Here is a 15755-nt window from a genome sequence, read left to right as displayed (position 1 = left end):
ATGGACCAAAAGACCTCAAGGTTCTAGCCATTTTACTTCGCTTTGGTTCTTTTTCTTTAGAAAAGCCTTCAATTGTTCTAGCATTTTTATCTTGTGAAGGTTCATTATTAGGGTCAGAACCTTCATCTACCATCTTTATCTTTCTTTTGCTATAAACTTCTTCTTGGCTTACTTTGCAAGTAAAGATATTTTCAAAAAATATGGTATTTCTTGACTCAATTGTCATGCCTATATTCATTTTATAATTTTATGATTTGTGCACTATTAATCTATAGACACTACTGTTATGAGCATATCCAATGAATATGTAGTTGAACGCCTTTGGTTTAATTCTGACTTGTTTTGGCTTTGGTATTTCAACTTTGGCCAAGAATCCTCACATTCTCAAGTATTTGTATGAATTTTTATGCTCTTTCCATAATTCATATAATGTTTTATAAATTTTCTTTTAGGGTATTTTTTTCGGAATATGATTAGCTAATAATATTACTTCCCTCCATAAGTTTTGAGGTAAGCCCAAATTTATCAGTATTAATCATCATGTCCTTCAAATTTAAATTTTTAATCATCATGTCCTTCAAAGTTTAATTTTTCCTTTCCGCAACGTCATTATCTAGAGGTGAGTATGATGCAATAGTTTGATGGATGATCCCCGAGAATGGAAAAATTCATCAAACGGTGTTCCATATTCCCCTCCTCTGTCGCTGTGGATTCTTTTTATTTGTATACCAAGTTGATTCTCAACCTCGGTCATGTATGTTTTGAATGACTCAAGTGTTTTATCTTTACTTCTTAAAAGATAAGCGTAAGAGTACCTCGTATAATCGTCAATGAACATTACGGAGTATCTTTTCCCTCCTCTAGTTTTAACAAACTTTAAATCACAAAAATCGGTATGTATTAGTTCTATAGGAGTTGTACATCTTTCGATGTAATGGAAATGCGCTTTGGTCATTTTCACTTCAACACATATCTCACATTTACATGTTGGATCAATGTTATATTTAAGCAAAAATTATAAACTTATCAAACGTTGTAGAGTATTAAAATTCACGTGTCCTAAATAAACACGTCATAAATCAGAAGACTCAAGAAAGTAAACAGAATTTACTACTTTTATTGCCATCAACATTTCAAAAAATAGATGTTACATTTATCTTGAAGATGTTCTCATCGAGATACCTCTTCCAACAAAATGACCATTTTTTGTAAATACAAACTTATTAGACTCAAACACTAGTCTAAAAAATTCTTGACCAACAACGAACTTGACATGAGGTTCTTTCTTATGTCTGGAAAATGAAGTACATCATTAAGGTTCACTTCCATCCATGATGTCATCTTCAAGACCATCTTCCCAAGTCCAGTTATCTCTGAAGTAGCATCATTCCCCATGTACATTTTTCTCCCAGAACTTGGAGTGTATGTGGAGAACATCTCTTTATTGGAGCATGTGTCGGGTAACACCCGTATCAACCCACATTATTTTGGGTTATCCACCATGTTTTTCTAAAAAATGACTGTAGATAAATCAAGATCGGAAAAATCAAAAGGAACCAACATTTCTTGAAATGTCTTGGCTTCCTTCTTTTACTTTCTTTGGCTTGTTGGAGTCTTTTCATATGGTTGGGCTTAACTCAATTTTAGCAATTTCCTTTGAAATTATTCATGTTCTTTGGTGGTGGTGGTTGTTTCCCATCAAAATTTCTCTTCTTGCCTTGGTAACTTGATTCAACAATGTTTACTTTCACAGCTATCTTACTTTTCTTATTTTCAATATTCTGGTTGTCCTCCTCTATCATCAGTCTCACTATCAAGTATTCCAATCCCATCTCATTTTTCTTGCACTTTAGATAATTCTTGAAATCCTTTCACAGAGGAAGGAGTTTCTCGATAATGGTAGTAACTTGGAAAGACTATCTCAGACTCATTCCCTCTGCATGAATCTCGTGCAATAATGCTTGATGTTCTTGCACTTGACTCACAACAAATTTTGAGTCTATAATTTTGAAGTCCAGAAACCTTCCCACAATGAAATTCTTGAGACCAACTTCTTCCACCATTGTCCAATCCATTCAAGATGTAATTCCTTCGGAGAAAGTCACCTTTTTTTTCAATACATCAAGTGAAAACCTATTATTAGCATCGACTTCAAAAGCTACAACAATGGGTGGTTCATCCTTAAAAAATTTAGCCATGCTTAGGGTTGTAAGTAGAAAAACAGCTTTTGTTGCCACATTTTAAAATCTGCACCATTGAATTTCTCTTGTTTCTGCCTTTTCGAGATTGGAACATTTGTTAAAGATATAAAGTTATTCTTGAGATTTTTTTGTGGTATATCTTGAATACTTCGATAAATGGCAATGAGAATCTGTAGGAATTTTGAAAATGACTTGAAGTAAGTGTCAAACATACTTTCTTAAAGAAGAATTTGTCTCGCCTAGGTACTTTGATTTATGACAATTCTTCTATAAGATACTTCTTTTTGCAATAATAGCACAATAAGTTGCATGAACAATAACCAAGAAATATAGTACTATATCTTGGTATAGAAGGAAGAAGAGGAGAAGCAATATGTGTGCAATGTATACTTCCAAAATCTGATCAAAAGTTCTTTTTTGATGCTATTGATCATGTATATATGGATATCAATTATTTAGAACATGTTATTTCACCCAAGAGGTCTCTCTTCATCTAAAAAATTGATTAAAATTGTCAAAGGTCACTATTTGGATGTAGGATATCATGAAAATTCATAATCTTTGTCAATCTACGCTGCAAGATGCCTAGGCTCCTCCCTCTCTGCTATGGAATTTCCAAGGCAGCAAGGGAGGCGTTGAGGCGCATGTTCCTGGAAATTCCACGGTAGGCACCTCCTTTGCCGATTGCGAAACTTCCTCACAGTTTTTAAGGCACACATTTGAACGTTCTTGTTCACTCGAGTTTTCTTTATCTTTTATTTTGCTTAAATACTATTCATTAATCTCAAACATTCAAAATCGATCATAGCCATGCTTCAAGTATCTCAGTGGCATGAGAGTTTAATTCTTTTTTACTTACACAGATTTCCCTTTTAATGAGATGCATTGATGCCAACGGTCGCAAATAATAATATGTCACCTTGAAAAAAAATATTGTAGGACCAAACACTTGTCGGTTTATCAATATTTGTACAATTTTAGCACCAAGTGCTAGTCATTTTATAAAAAATTATAATTAGTGGTAACAGTGTGTTGGAACATTTAAGTTTTGGTGATATGCTCGCCATAAATAATTAACTCAAAATTATTAAAATTCAACACCGTGGAGAAATTTAGTATCAAGTAAGATCAATATTCTATATTTATCTAATAATTCTTCAGAGACTACTAAATTATAACCAATCACAAGTAAGATCAACAATCTATCTTCATCTAATAATTCTTCAGAGACTACTGAATTATAACCGATCATCTTCAGGATACTGAAAGTTGTCAGTCATTTATGAGCATTGGATTTATTATCCTAATTAATAGAGCATAAAATTAGTAAAATGAACATTCAGAGAATGTTCAATATTCAAGTTTAGGAGGACACCTTCTGACCGATTTGACAGTCAGTGTCACAAGATTTATTGTCACATTCTATTTTTGGGACATATCGAAAGACAAGTGACAAAATCGTACAAAAGGATTTACAATCTTGATATGACCAATTTATAGTTGTTCAAATAAACACTTTACGCGATCAATTATTGAAAACCAGAAGTATTGCTGAAATATAAGAAGCACACTTTCAAAGTTTTATCTGATCTTTCTAGAGAACATCTTGTGCTACTTTTCACTCATTGTAATCTCATTCTTGCATTTCCATTTGAGTAAGTTTCATAATTGACACACAATATTTATGTATAAAGGTCTGATTAGGTCCATGAAAAAACTGTAACTAAGAGTTTCAGTAAGCGATGTTAAGTCCTATTGAAGTGTGTGTTTACATAAGCGGTAAATTTCAAATTTTTTTAGTAAATACCTTGTCACGCCCCGATACCGAGGCGTCGGTGACATCTGTCATTGTTTAAAAATTACTTGAAAACAATAAGCCTCGTGGTAAATAGCCAAAACAAACCAGTCTTTTTCATAAATAGATATTGTCTTTACAATGACAATGGAATAAAATTACATCAACAGTTTTGCGGAAGCGAAATAAAAAGAATATGTAAAATCTTGATCCTTGATCTTTCGGTGCGATCACCAGCCCCAGAACGCCTCTTGTTCTTTCTCATTCAATTGCTCCTCATTCTTATCTGGTGAAAGATGTAAGGGGTGAGTGTTTTGAAAAACTCTCAGCAAGTGGGAGCCGATCGATTTTCACAAATACATATAGAGATAATTTTAAAGTCATCTTTTAACAGACTTTCAAAACTTATTACATTTACTTATCATAACGGAGCCGAATCAAATTCGAAATGTGAGACAGAGTTTATCAGACAATTCATAACAAATCATAACAAACACAGAACTGTTACTCATCTCATTTTTCATGATCAAATTGTCCCCCATATGTTAGTCCTCTAAGAGGGAGGCCAAAACACAGTTTTATATCCACTGATGGGGGCCATAACATATTTTATACCCACTGATGAGGGCTAGAACACAGTTTTATACCCATTGATGGGGGCCAGACAGAATTACAATCGTCGATCCATATCCAACTCGAATTGTAATAGCGTATCACATATATCAGATTTATTGAATAGAACTTTTCAGAATATTGAAAGGAATCGACGGAATCAAAGAAAATCGAAACCAGAAAGAACATATCGTACATCGATCGAGATTTTAAAATAGCATTTTTCGAAAATGGACACACATACAAGCATGTCATGATATATTTATACAAAGTTTAAGTTTACAAGAAAAGTACATAACACTTACCTTTGGTTCAAAACTTGCTCAATCTTTGATGAACGGTGGCCGAATTTGAACAGTATCCTCACGACATTATAAGCAGGAATTCTCTTCACGAAATAGCCGGAACAAGCCTTCCTTCTTCTTCCTTGCTAGCGGCGGCCGAGAGGTGGGTCTATAGGAAAGGAGCTGAATTTCTTTTTGTGGCTTTTTGGTTGTGATTTCTTCAGCAATGTGATGCCATATTTATAGGCACCAAATGGCTTTTATTCTACCTCATGGCAGTCCCTCTTGATGCCCAAGAAAAGCCTCAATGTCGTCAAATGTTATCCAAACTCAAGGGTCACCTTGATCAACTCAAGGGTTATTTCCTACACATTAAATTTGTCCATTCCTTTAGCTCCTCTCCTAGCTCCCTTTTTGGTTCTTTTAGGACAAGAAAGGATGAGCTTCCTTGAGCTAAAATATTAAGCTCGTGAGCTGGGGGTTTACTCCTCCGGTGACAAATCTTCGATTGATGCGGTTCCTTATGGCGTATGTAAGGACCGTGTATCGTATTATCGTAAATCCTATGTTGATTATCGATAATTCATGAAATTATCATGTGATTATGTATATGATGTATATCATGACAATGAGAGTGAGAAAATAGGTGGTGGGGATGAAAGATTATATTAGAAATTGATTTGTATTTGGAACATGTGATGAACCGCAACAGAAAAGTGACACATGTTACGGTTTTTAGCATAATTAACAGAGTATTGGTCCAAATGACATGAGGCCAATTTCATTGGAAAGATAATACATAATACTAAAACTTTCATGTATTGAGTTTTGTCCAAATCCATTTGGAAATATGGGCAAAATCATCCCGAAGTGTATCGTGTGCGTTGTAGTTCCTACAATGACACAGTTTGGGAGAATGAGCATAACTCTCGTATCCAATATCCAAATTGAGTGAGGTCAGTGGAAAATGAAAGCCAAGACATAGATCTACAACTTTCATGTTTACCATTTTTTCTAATTCGAAACCTAAAATAGCGTTTCGGACAGAGCAAGGCGCGCACCAGCGCAGAACTGCACGCGCGGGCAGAACTATGCGCGCATATGCGCGAGTTTGGTCGCGCATATGCGCGAATGCCTCTGTAGCACACCTTATAAAGCTGATAAGAATGAATTTTGTCTGTATTTTCTTCATACCTTGATGAAGCTTCGAGAGAAAAGTTGGGAATTCAATTTTCTTTCGTCCGAATCGACTTCGAAATGCTGTCTAAACACGAAACAAATTATATATTCGGAATCCTCGCGTCGAGAGCTTCCTTTTGAGGTAAATTTCTTCTAGTTTCAGCAGCTCTAAATATGAAAGTGCTGAAATAGCATGTATTTGAAGTCGAGATTCCTATATGTGATAGAATAACCGACAAGAAACTCGTATTCGAAGTCGGAATTGAATTATGTTATGATTTTGATTTGATATGAATTTTCAAAGTTTCAAAAGATATTTGGAACTTATATTATTGATTTTGAATCAGGTTATTGATTGAAATGAGTATGTTATTGATGTAGATAAATTATTATACTGATATCTTCAAGCTACATCAACTGGAACGAAGAATTGAGGTATGTTGCGACCGGGTAACATACGACAGGTGTCTGTATTATATGATATATGTCGGATTGATTTGATTGATTGGAATAAGATTATGTGTCTATATGCCTTATTTGTTGATTGATGTGGCATACATGACATTGAGATTGAGATATCGATGTATAAAATAAATGTTTTGTTAACACACATCATTTTATGCATACATCGATACATGACATGCACGTTGAGCTATGATCCTTGGATACCCTGATATGATTTGATTGGATTCCGGGGTTTGTGAACACAATCGTTATGCCGGTATTATATGACCCGTAAAGCATAGACAATTGTGGCCCCATATGATTAGATATGAGATTTGGGACTTGATGGCGCTTTGCCGACGCTATCATACGAGTATCCCATATTGGCCGGTGTGCCAGCTCGAGCATTGATTTGATAGCGATTCGTTTGATTCCGACATGTGCTCAGTGGATGGGCATTTGACCCGATACCTCCACGACATACATGCATTGCATACCATATATCATTGTTTAGATATCTGTGGTATATATGATGGTTGTTCCATACGGAGCTTTGCTCACCCCCAAGGGGGGCTGTTGTTGTCTTTGTGTGTGGACAATGGCAGGTACTCCAGGATATCAGGAGACCGGAGAGGGTGCTTCTGGAGGGAGTCACAGTTTGAGTTGAGGTTTATATTTTGTTCCCAGTATATATGTATCTATATACCGGGGCATGTCCCGAGGATATGAGTTGTTTGTATGTGATTGGTTTTGATTACGTGTGGGCATGTTTATGATGTGAGGTGGAATACTTTTTTTAGTATTCAAATAAAATGATTTGGTCTCATTGTAAAGAAAATTTAAACTCGTTTTCCGCTGTAATTAATTAACCCTAATCAGATTGCATTGTAATAACGATTAGGAGCTAAGGGCCCCACACAGATGGTATCAGAGCATAGCTGGGAATGCTCGATTGAGTCTTGTGTACACATGAATAGGCACCAATGAATTGTGCGTATGTGTTTGATTTATTTGTATTACTTGCTCCTACTTGATTTGATTCGAGTAAGTATCTGACGAGATTGATGATCTGAGATGATGAGATTATGAAATTGTTATTGATTTGTGATATTCATCCTTTGATTGTAGATAGATCCCACAAATGAAACTGCGTGTAGCAGTACTGAGAGGATAGTTGGACAATTTGAAGGGTTGTCCATGGATGTTGTGATGGCTCGATTCCAGGATCTGAAACCACCGAGGTTCTTTGGCACTGAGAGTGCTGAAAGAGCTGAGGCCTGGCTGAAGGATATCGAGCACTTGTTTAATATTGTTGAGTATTCCAAGGCTCGGAGACTGAAACTTGCTTTGTATCAGCTGAAAGACCGAGCTAAATCTTGGTGGGAAGCCGCTGAGATTGGACTGAAAGAGGCCGGGATTGAAGTCACTTGGGATGTCTTCAAGGCCCAGTTTTTGGAGCAGTACTCTCCTCCTTCTTATTATACTGCTCAAGAGAATGAATTTAATAGTCTGCAGCAGGGAACGATGACTGTTGCAGAGTATGCTTCAAAATTTTCTACTCTGTTGAAGTATGCACCTCATGTAGCTGGGAATGCGAGGGCAAAATATAACAGGTTTGTAAATGGATTGTATCCAGCTATATATACTTATGTTGTTTCTGGATTGCCTACCAGCTACGCAGAGGCAGTTGAACGAGCCAAGGCAGCCGAGGCTGGACTTAGGAGAGGAGGTCCACAGTATACTCCTCCACCTCCGGTGTCAGCTCAGCAGCCTACTTTGCGGCCGAGGGGTAAGAAGTTCAAGAAGACTGGCTCTGTTTCTTCATCTTCTTCGAGTTCGAGTGGATCCCAGAGAGGGAGTCCTGTGATTGCTCCCTATTGTAGTCATTGTGGAGGTAAACATACTATCGAGCAGTGTCGAGGTATGTTTGGTACTTGTTATCAGTGTGGGCAGGAAGGCCATTTCTCTCGAGTATGTCCGAACAGGGGTACGACTTCTGCTCAACCCCAACCAGGATTTAGAGGTGGCCCTAGCATGATGAGACCTGCTGTTCCTGTTCCATCCTTTCAGCAGTCGAGTGTCCCACGATATCGAGGACCGGGTAGTCAGAGTGCCCAAGTTCCTCCTCAAGTAAGAATGTATGCCATGACCGAGGATCAGGCAAGAGAAGCTCCTGGTGGCGTGATTGCAGGTATTTGCACGCTTTGCGATTATCCTGCACATGTTTTATTTGATACAGGAGCATCTCATTCATTCATATCTCATGCATTTGTTGCATCTCACGATATTGAGTGTACCCCGTTGTATGATACCCTATCGATAGCCACGCCAGCAGGGAAGATTATTTTGTCTGAGCAAGTTGTGCATAATTGTGTATTAATATATGAGGATAATGTGATGTTCTTGAATTTGATTGTCCTCCCAATGCACGACTTTGATTGTATTGTTGGCATGGATATCTTGACGACAAATCGAGCTACTGTTGATTGTTGTCATGGGGTGGTTCGATTTCGACCGATTGATGGACCCAAGTGGAATTTTTATGGCAAGGGTTCCCAAGCCAAAATTCCATTGGTATCTTCATTGGAAATGTCCCGATTGTTGACGAGCGGAGATGAAGGTTATCTTATCTACGCTATTGATATTTCGAAGAAGTAGTCTTCTTTATCTGAGATTCCTGTTGCGAAAGAATTCCCAGATGTATTTCCCGATGAGATTCCTGATTTTCCTCATAATCGAGAAGTTGAGTTTAGTATTGATCTTATGCCAGGACTGCTCCCATATCTAAAGCTCCCTATCGCATGGCACCTCTGGAATTGAAAGAATTGAAATAACAATTACAGGATCTTCTCGATAAGGGATATATTCGACCGAGTGTATCACCTTGGGGAGCTCCAGTTTTATTTGTTCGAAAGAAAGATGGTACTATGCGAATGTGTATCGATTATAGACAATTGAATCGGGCTACTGTGAAAAACAAGTACCCACTTCTCCGTATTGATGACTTATTTGATCAGCTTCAGGGTACTTCTGTATACTCGAAGATTGATCTTCGTTCCGGGTATCATCAAGTACGAGTTCGAGATGAAGATGTGCCCAAAACTGCTTTTCGTACGAGGTATGGCCACTATAAATTTTTGGTTATGCCTTTTGATCTCACGAATGCTCCTGCTATTTTTATGGATCTAATGAATCGTGTCTTCCGAGATTATCTTGACCGATTCGTTATTGTATTTATTGATGATATTCTTGTGTATTCGAAATCGAAAAAGGAGCATGCTGAACATTTGAGACTGGTGCTTCAAATTCTTCGTACTAGTCACTTATATGATAAATTGTCCAAATGCGAGTTCTGGATGGACAAAGTGATATTTTTAGGCCACGTCATTTCGAGACATGGCATATCTGTTGATCCTGCTAAGGTTGAAGCCGTATTGAATTGATCGAGACCTACGAATGTTCCTGAGATCCGTAGCTTCATGGGTTTAGCTGGATATTATCGTCGTTTTATTGAAGGATTTTCGAAAATAGATAAACCTATTACTCAACTGACACAGAAGAATCAGCGATTCATTTGGTCAGATGAATGTGAAGCTAGTTTTCTTGAATTGAAGACGAGATTGACCACAGCACCTGTGCTTACTATTCCCTCAGGTACCGGAGGATTTGTGGTGTGTACAGATGCGTCTGGTAAAGGTTTGGGCTATGTTTCTGATGCAACATGGCAAAGTGGTTGCTTATGCATCTCGTCAATTAAAATCTCATGAAACTCGTTATCCTGTTCATGATCTCGAATTGGCCGCCATTGTGTTTGCTCTGAAGATTTGGCGCCATTATTTGTACGGAGAAAAGTTTGTTATTTATTTGGACCATAAAAGTCTGAAATACCTCTTTTCTCAATCTGATTTGAATATGAGGCAACGCAGGTGGATGGATCTCCTGAAAGATTTTGATTGTGAGATTCAATATCACCCTGGATCGGTGAATGTTACTGCGGATGCCCTTAGTCGGAAAGTTTATGATTCTGTTTTAGCCTCTGTTTGTGTCGCCAAAGTACACGAGGATATATGTACTTCTGGCTGGACTTTTCACTCGAATTGGAATTCTGTCACTGCCTCAGCATTGCAAATTGAGCCGAACTTAATATCGAAAATACGAAAGGCCCAACGAAGCGATGCTCAGATCCAAAAGTCGAAAGAACTTGTACCTTCTGGACATCAGTCTGGATTTCAAATTTCTTCTGATGGTTCTTTACGACTTAATGGTCGGCTGGTAGTTCCTGATGATTCTGATTTGAAATATGCCCTTCTTCGAGAAGCACATTGTAGTAAATACAGTATTCACCCTGGAGGTCGAAAGATGTATTTGACATTGAGACCTCAATTCTGGTGGAAAGTATGAAGAAGGACATTGCTGAGTTTATTTCGAAATGTCTTGTCTGCCAGCAAGTGAAAGCCGAGAGAATGAAACCTGGAGGTTTACTCCATAGTCTCGAAATCCCAAAGTGGAATTGGGAACATATTGCTATGGACTTCGTGACTCATTTACCTCGTTCGCCCAAGGGCTGTGATGCTATTTGGGTTATTATTGATCGGCTTTCGAAATCTGCACATTTTATTTCGTATGAGCGGACTTATCCTTATAAGAGAATGACCCATTTATACATTGAGAATGTGGTGAGACTGCACGGTTTGCCAGTCTCGATTGTATCTGATCGTGATCCCAGATTTGCTTCTAAATTCTGGGGTAGTTTTCAGGAAGCGATGGGTACGCGTTTGGCTATGAGTACTGCGTATCATCCTCAAACTGATGGCCAGACCGAGCGTACGATTCAAACGTTAGAGGATATGTTGCGTGCTGTTGTGATGGACTTCAGAATGGGATGGCAAGATGCCTTACCATTGGTTGAATTTTCTTATAATAATAGCTTTCAGACGAGTATCGGTATGGCACCGTTTGAAGCTCTATTTGGGAGACGATGTAGATCACCGTTATTCTGGGATGAGATTGGTGAGAGACAATTGACTGGACCTGAAATGATACAGGAAATGAATGATAAGGTTCAGTTAATTCGGCAGCGGATGAAAGCTGCTCAGGATCATCAAACGAGTTATGCAAATAAACGAAGACGACCCTTGGAATTCCAGAAAGGTGACAGAGTATTTTTGAAAATATCTCCCTTTAGAGGCACTGTTCGATTTGGCATGCGAGGGAAATTATCTCCTCGTTATGTTGGTCCATACGAGATTCTGGATCGAGTTGGTGATCTTGCGTATCGATTGGCATTGCCACCAGCTCTATCTGCTATTCATGATGTGTTTCATGTTTCTATGCTGAGGAAATATGAACCAGATCCATCACATGCACTTGCACCTGATGAGGTTGAACTTGATCCTTCTCTTTCCTATGTCGAACAACCCGTTCGTATTATGGATCGGAAGGAGAAAGTATTGCGTAATAAATCGATTCCGCTAGTTCGAGTGCAATGGACACGACATGGGGTGGAAGAGTCGACGTGGGAATTGGAGAGCAAGATGCGAGATTCATATCCGCATTTGTTTGATTCTCTTCCATCTGTTCCATTGTATTCAATGTATAGTTATCCATTTACTGATTTTAGTTTTGATATATACTATAATTGGTGACGTACTATATGTTTGCCAATGTTATGTATATATGGACACTTGAGATTTCGAGGACGAAATCTTTTAAGTGGGGGAGAAATGTAAGGACCGTGTATCGTATTATCGTAAATCCTATGTTGATTATCGATAATTCATGAAATTGTCATGTGATTATGTATATGATGTAGATCATGACAATGAGAGTGAGAAAATAGGTGGTGAGGATGAAAGATTATATTAGAAATTGATTTGTATTTGGAACATGTGATGAACCGCAACAGAAAAGTGACACATGTTACGGTTTTTAGCATAATTAACAGAGTATTGGACCAAATGACATGAGGCCAATTTCATTGGAAAGATAATACATAATACTAAAACTTTCATGTTTTGAGTTTTGTCCAAATCCATTTGAAAATATGGGCAAAATCATCCCGAAGTGTATCGTGTGCGTTGTAGTTCCTACAATGACACAGTTTGGGAGAATGAGCATAACTCTCATATCCGATATCCAAATTGAGTGAGGTCAGTGGCAAATGAAAGCCAAGACATAGATCTACAACTTTCCTGTTTACCATTTTTTCTAATTCGAAACCTAAAATAGCGTTTCGGATATAGCAAGGCGCGCACCCGCGCAGAACTGCACGCGCGGGCAGAACTATGCGCGCATATGCGCGAGTTTGGTCGCGCATATGCGCGAATGCCTCTGTAGCACATGTTATAAAGCTGATAAGAATGAATTCTGTCTATATTTTCTTCATACCTTGATGAAGCATCGAGAGAAAAATTGGGAATTCAATTTTCTTTCGTCCGAATCGACTTCGAAACGCTGTCTAAACACGAAACAAATTATATATTCGGAATCCTCGCGTCGAGAGCTTCCTTTTGAGGTAAATTTCTTCTAGTTTCAGCAGCTCTAAATATGAAAGTGTTGAAATAGCATGTATTTGAAGTCGAGATTCCTATATGTGATAGAATAACCGACAAGAAACTCGTATTCGAAGTCAGAATTGAATTATGTTATGATTTTGATTTGATATGAATTTTCAAAGTTTCAAAAGATATTTGGAACTTATATTATTGATTTTGAATCAGGTTATTGATTTAAATGAGTATGTTATTGATGTAGATAAATTATTATACTGATATCTTCAAGCTACATCAACTGGAACGAAGAATTGAGGTATGTTGCGACCGGGTAACATACGACAGGTGTCTGTATTATATGATATATGTCGGATCGATTTGATTGATTGGAATAAGATTATGTGTCTATATGCCTTATTTGTTGATTGATGTGGCATACATGACATTGAGATTGAGATATCGATGTATAAAATAAATGTTTTGTTAACACACATCATTTTATGCATACATCGATACATGACATGCACGTTGAGCTATGATCCTTGGATACCCTGATATGATTTGATTGGATTCCGGGGTTTGTGAACACAATCGCTATGCCGGTATTATATGACCCGTAAAGCATAGACAATTGTGGCCCCATATGATTAGATATGAGATTTGGGACTTGATGGCGCTTTGCCGACGCTATCATACGAGTATCCCATATTGGCCGGTGTGCCAGCTCGAGCATTGATTTGATAGCGATTCGTTTGATTCCGACATGTGCTCAGTGGATGGGCATTTGACCCGATACCTCCACGACATACATGCATTGCATACGATATATCATTGTTTAGATATCTGTGGTATATATGATGGTTGTTCCATACGGAGCTTTGCTCACCCCCAAGGGGGGCTGTTGTTGTCTTTGTGTGTGGACAATGGCAGGTACTCCAAGATATCAGGAGACCGGAGAGGGTGCTTCTGGAGGGAGTCACAGTTTGAGTTGAGGTTTATATTTTGTTCCCAGTATATATGTATCTATATACCGGGGCATGTCCCGAGGATATGAGTTGTTTGTATGTGATTGGTTTTGATTACGTGTTGACATGTTTATGATGTGAAGTGGAATACTATTTTTAGTATTCAAATAAAATGATTTGGGCTCATTGTAAAGAAAATTTAAACTCGTTTTCCGCTGTAATTAATTAACTCTAATCAGATTGCATTGTAATAACGATTAGGAGCTAAGGGCCCCAAAGCGTAGATCCCTTTTGAGCTAAGTTTCGAGCTTTTGAGTTACTTCCTCGAGTAGTGTTAGCTGAAAATTTAAGTTTATAGTTGAGTTTTATAGTTAAGCTTAAAGTTTTGAGCTTAATTTGGATTTTTATTTCTTACATAGTTTTGGAGAGCAAAATTCATGCAGTTTATCCAAGTCAAGAACACTTGGACACAATCCTCAATAGTATGCATCACTTCAAAACCTAACTCAATTCAAGTCAAAATATCAATTTTCTACATTTGAAAGCTCAAATATTTAAAATACAGAAATTTATATCTCATGAAAAAAGGATTTTCAAGGCACATATAACCAAAAAAATTTAAATGTCTCAAATCTCGAATGAAGTTCCTTCGTGAAAATGTCAACATGTTTCCTTTCTGTTGCAATATATCTTAGAACAATCTTCTGTCAATAGATTTGCATCCAAACATTCTTTCAAATATGATCAAGCCATGGAGCAATTTGTATCAGCTTTTCTAACTCTAACTTTCTTGTTATCATTTCGACTCAGTTCAATATTTTATTTAAGTGTAGATCTTGACATTCTCTGTGTGAAAGGCATATTCTTCCCCTTTTTAAAATCTCTTAAATACTTAAAACATTTAGGTCTTATATGCCCAGGAGATTCACAAAATGAAAAATCGGAATAAATTTAGTGAATTTACCTATATATACTTCTTTGAGGTTGTGGTTTCTCCATCTCTCTTTCTTTCATGAATATTGTACATCTTTGAGACTATGATTTGTCCATTCCTCTTTCTACAACGAACATTGTCTTGAAATTGACGTATTTTTTTCAAATCATATTCCAGTTTGATCACTATTGTGTATCTGTAAAGATAAAACATGATCAAGATTATCGGTTCATATATTTAAAAACTCATTTCATTCTTGCAAGTGATTGAGCTCTTTTAGAATATCATTCAATTTATTTTCACTTCCTGCGACAACCAATTCACGTTCATGTATAAGTTTTTTTCAATTATTTTTTATCACTTTAAAGAACACGAGAACACCATGATTTTAATGTGGTTCAGTCAAAAGAACTAAGTTCACAAGGTCACGCCTAGATATCAAATGAATCCACTAAATATAAACGGTTATCATAAAAGGACTTATTCAAAACTAGAAAAACTCTATGTTCTATCGTCACCTTTATGAATAACAGCTTAGCATAATTCACTTGGCCAGCATCAATCGTCTTCAAATCCTCCTAGATCAAACCCCTTCGAAATTACTGATTGTTGTCTCCCAAGAACGTCATTTTCATCTCCCGAGGAATGAAACACAAGTAATTAATTCGTTGTGTACCACCAGTAAGTAGAAACCTTCAAATCAAAATGATATGTTGGAACTGATTGGAACTTGTCTCGGGACTTGTTGCGACACCGAATGCAACATAGAATAATCAGAAACTCGTTCTCTAAAAAATCGTGTCTTCAATTGATACCTTTCACATCATAATATAGGCACTATCAAGCATGT

This window comes from Primulina tabacum, chromosome 9 (genome assembly GCF_025594145.1).
Source record: "Primulina tabacum isolate GXHZ01 chromosome 9, ASM2559414v2, whole genome shotgun sequence".
Taxonomy (NCBI): Eukaryota; Viridiplantae; Streptophyta; class Magnoliopsida; order Lamiales; family Gesneriaceae; genus Primulina; species Primulina tabacum.
The sequence above is the reverse complement of the archived record's forward strand: the minus strand, read 5'-3'. Positions refer to the sequence as shown.